We start from the raw sequence: 5,385 nt of genomic DNA on the forward strand, positions 1-5,385 counted from the left end.
AAATGATATGTTTCAAAGTAAGTGACCTAAACTAGCGTCGGTAATAACGCAATCAAAACGCAACTTTCGTGACTATCACCAAGGGCTTTCCAGTCGCCCTCTATCTCGTTTTTCTTTGATCCAATTACACCTACCGACGTTAGCTATGAGGTAATGTCATTATCAAACAATAAAGCACATGGCTTATACTCATTTCCTGTTCGTATACTAAAAGTGTGCAAGCTCAACTTTGTCCTCACCACTAGCAAAATTATTCAATCTATCGCTGGAATCGGGCATTTATCCTAACAAATTAAAATACGCCAAAGTAATCTATCGTCCAATTTCACTCCTCTCTAACATCAACAGACTATTTGAGAAACTGATGAATATAAGAATTAAACGGTATATTATAAAACATGGCATATGAGATATTATTAAAAACTGGTTTCAATTGTACTTCACCGGAAGGTAATAGTCTACTCAAATTAGGACTGTGGTGTCTGAAAAAGAGACAGTAGTCTGTGGCGTTCCCCATTAGTCTATTCTAGGGCCACTGTTGTTTCTTTTATACATAAAAAAAACTGAACTTATTTTTATTTGCTGATGACACTAATGTACTACTTGCCGACAAAAGCTTAAATTTTCTCTAGATTGCCGTAGACAATGAATTAGCTGACGTCTGTGACTGGCTGTTAGCTAATAAGTTTTCTTTAATTATTAAAAAATCGAATTTTGTAATATTTTACCCTCACCAAAAAAAGCGTGTATCCAACTTTAAAATCTTAAAATATTTGATCATGAGCACAACGTACCTTGGGGTGTTAATCGACAATAATCTCTCTTGGAAAAATCATGTTGACTACATTGCATTAAAAATAAGCAAAACATTCCTCTTAAGCCTGGTTTCTATATGATCGTCCGCCGGATGGTCCCGATCGCCCCAGTCGTTTCAAATAATGTTCAGAGGTCCAACCATTCATCTATTACGGCCTCAGTATAGGGCCATACCTCTAAATCGAACCTTGCGAAAATTTCAAACATCCGAAAAAAAGCTATACGTTTAATTTACTCCGTAAAAAAGAGATCATGCCATTCCCTTGTTCTTGTGTTCTGATATTGTTCCAGTTGATATGCTTTATTTAACATATTTCTCTCCTCATGCACGATATTCACATTAAAAGTGCACTCCCTAACTTATTAGATCTTTTTAGTCAAGTTCATTATGTGCACTCATATAATGCTCGATCTGCTACTGGAACTGCAAATTTTACATAAAAATACTGACACAACAGAGCCATCTCTATTCACGACTTAGGTGTAAAATATAGAATGAAATCCTTGAAGCACTTCGTAAAAAAAATTAAAATTCCTTTTAAAAGATGTTTCCAGAAAGGACTACTGCAATTATTAGCTCACGAGGATACTTATGTTGATGTCTACGCCCTAATTAATGACTTAAACTCTCTGCACTCAATTCTCATTATTAAATAACCTTGAAAAGAATGAACGTTAGCTGAAAGAGATGTCGGCCTAAAATGACAATTCCACTTAACAAATTCCTTACATAGCCCTCCCAGAAACCCATAAAGCACTTGAACTGGACTATTCACAGTCTCAACTTCGCTGACGTCACAGAAATCATCTGATTTCCGGCTGATTCGTATTCACTCGAACTCCGTAAGTTCCATATCTTTGGTGATCGTTTCTGGTCAGGCGAGATGGCGCAACATGGAGCTCAGCGACAGTAAAAAGGGCTGTGCTAAAGAATACTGGCAAACTCTTGAACTGCCAGTGACCAAGGGTACTGGAGTCTTGTAGTTACAAAGTATGTAAGGAAGTAAATAACGGTAATAGGACTGAGTGGAGTCCAATTTGGTCTGTAATCATACGATGATACGAGTAATAAACAAAATTGGACGACTGCGCGTAGCGGGAGTCCGATTTGTTTAATGAGTCTTCATCACGAATATGATTACAGACCAAATTGGACCCCACTCAGTCGTGTTAACAATTAATCATAACCATTACAGTTTCCGAGAACACAAAATTGATGCATTCCTTTTTCACTGTCTAATTTTACCGCAAATTTGTCCATTTTGGGAAACCCCCAGTTTGGTAGGGTAAGTGGTTGTTGTATGGTTATTGTGATAAATTCTGTGATTAGTAGATAAATAGATAGATTTATTAAAAAAGCTTTGCAGCCCAAAGGCTGAAATACGCTTAAATTACCTATGAATATAAATACAATAAAACAAAAATCTGTAAAATTACAACTATGAATCTATGAACATAAATTCAATTAAAACTGGAAACGTAATTACAGGAATAGTATATATGTACATTAAAGTCCAATATTAGCCAATAACAATGTATAAGAATTGTATGCGTTAAAATTTATAAGATTTAACAGAGTTCTTTTGGTGGAAGTCGTAGGGTTGGCAAATGTTCGTGTTTTTCTGAAATTACAAAGGCACGCGTATTTTTTTAGTAAAATTTTGTTTAGTTTATGCCCAGGATTACATGCATCTTTGAATAACGTGGAAGTTATTTCATCTCGCCTCTCATACAAGGACGTTATGCCTGTTTCTTTCAAAGCCCGGTCATAACTTGCAGATGGATAGATTATTCGTAGTGCTCGTTTCTGACAGTACTCCAGATCATTAGATAAGTATTGTGGCAGGCTGTTATGAAATAATGCACATGCGTATTCCATCACAGATCTTATACATGTAATGTAGAAGGTTGTAAGATCTTTAGGTTTTACTTGAGCTCGTTTCATTTGGCTCAGAAAGTACAAACGTTTGTTTACTTTCTTAATAACTTCGTACACATGGTCTTTCCACTTGAGATCGCTAGACAAGGTTACGCCGAGAATTTTTGCTCTCTTTACACAGTCAATGTTCTTATTATTGACCTTTATAGGGTCAAAATCTCTTTGGGATCGCGAAAACGTAATGCGCAGTTCTTTACACTTGTCTTCGTTGAGTTGGAACCTGTCAGCAGACACTTGTTTGGACAGATCGTCAACAAATTGCTGGAGGATTGTTGCTATTGTGGTTCTTAAGTACCGTTTCGGAGATAGTAGTATCGTCGTCGTACTTTCACAAGGAAACACCTCCGATTGATAGGTCGTTGATCATGATAGTAAAGAACCACGGACCCAATTTGGTCCCTCGGGGGAATCCAGATGGAATATCCCCCCTTCAGAATGACAATCCTGAGAAAGCTTGACAGCTTTTCTACGGCCAGTCAGGAAGTCTTCCACCCAGGCGACAATCATGACTGCTATATCGGCCAAAGGTCGTGAGTTTCTGCATTAAGATCTCACGGTCGATGAGTCCTTTCTTAACAACAAGAATGCTCAAACGGCATCACCGCTTTCGTCTGTTTCACTCAGCCACGCGTAAAGCATGCTGATGAGTGCAATGGTAGTATTGGATCTTGGGACGGTTCCATATTGATGTTCATCTACTTTGGCTAGTATAGCAAGTTTAATATATGCCGCTATATAGTCCTCTTCGATCTTGGATAACACAGGTGTCAGTGATATTGGACGTTTTTGATGGGTTTCTGCTTTGGTATGGGAACAATGTGAGCGTCTTTCCACGACTGGGGGAGCCTTGCATCTTTGAACGAGAGGTTGATTATATCGGCAATTGGCTAGGCAAGCAAGTCCGCATTTTCTTTTAGGAGCCATGCGGGAACGCCGTCGGGATCAGTTGCTTTAGATGGATTTAGTGAAGACAGCTTCTTAAACACAAGTGTGCTTAAGGTGGATTAAGCTGGGTGCACTTAGTATGATTGGGTGATGTAACTGACCGATTTCAGGTATCCGATTACAGCCAACTGTCCGATTTCACTGTCCGATTTTAACCCCACCCAATAATTAATGAAAAAAAAAAGAAGTTAATGCACCAATCAAATTTGAGGAAATTGTAATGGTTATGATTAGTACAATAATTACGGAGACACGTCGACCTCCTCCTGCTCCTCCTGAACAGCTGTCAACGTTCTGTATTTTATAATTATTAGTCTTAATTTACTTTAATTTGTTAGGATTTAGCTTGGGTGTCACTGGGGTTAGGGTTAGGCAGCATCATCTCAGACCAAAGCAAGTGCCGGATGATGGTTTTAACCATCATCATCAGGTTAATCATCAAAGTCGCACTGTGGTTGGGACGTGGAGGATGAGAAAACATATGTATTACTTCTGTCTGGGTTATCTCGTATGGAACGGGTAGAGGATGGAATATTATGCATCTTTACCTACTGAACTATCTGCGCTGGTGTATGTTGAAGCACTGCTTAAACTGTGCTTAAGGCCCGGTTCAGACGCCGTACTTCTCATGAGCCGAATCGAATTGGAATTTAGACCTACCCAAATTATTTAATCCTGGCTGTATTGATTCAGAAGCCGAACTTAATTGTGCCGAAATTAATTCACAGAAGCATATTATGACTGAAGAAAATTGCAAAGTTTCTGCATTTGACTCGGCTCATGTGAAGAGGCCGCTCCAAAGCCGAAAAATTGCTAGGCCGATCCGAATTAGACCGGTCGTTCTGAATTGATTCAGACGCCGTACTTCACATGAACATCGGCTCATGTGAAGTGCGGCGTCTGAACCGGACCTAATTTACCGTAGTTTGTCTGTGCGAAGTAACCCGTGTTGTTCCCAGCAGCCTCCTATACATCAGAAAAACTAAACAGAATACTAAGAATGTTCGCTCAAGTTTTTCCTAAAGGGATGAAGTGTCTCTAACCTTAACAAAAACTCCCCACTTTTACTATCTGTCAATGGGCTGTTGAAAAACCGAGTCTGAGATCAGTTGCTTGTTGTAAAAACTCATTATTAATGTTACTAAATTTGCAAATGCAAACAACGAATCCCTCTTAGCGGGTTATCAGTATACGGAATTTTTCATCTATTTATTTTTTTGAAGGACACTTTATTCAAATCCTACAGTTTTACTTGCTTCCTTAACTCTGTTCATCCAAAATTACAAGATCAGCCTTAAATCGCCCGAAAAACCTATTACAAATCACAGTTCAACAACTTATTCTCTTGGGCCAGTTCAGTTCAAAAGCCGATTAACGTTAATCTCAGGTTAAAAATTAACAAAGGAGTTAAATTCTCTACTCCCAAATGCTGTTCAAGGCTGACATTCGGTAAAACTTTACCTTAGAAGAAGTCAATCTCGAAAAACAAAAATAAGCAAAGGAAACTTTCACCAAAAAGTTGAAAACATGAAACAAAAGTTTATGCTAATCCTGGATTAAAGGTAATCGGCTTTCGAACAACCGGGCCCTGTATTCGAAGTCCGGTTCCGTAATCCTGCTTTAGTTCTTTGCAAACTGTTTAAATCTGCCGTGGCAAAGACAAGAAGACAACATCTGTACTCCTT

Source organism: Montipora foliosa, chromosome 4 (assembly GCF_036669935.1).
Source record: "Montipora foliosa isolate CH-2021 chromosome 4, ASM3666993v2, whole genome shotgun sequence".
NCBI lineage: Eukaryota > Metazoa > Cnidaria > Anthozoa > Scleractinia > Acroporidae > Montipora > Montipora foliosa.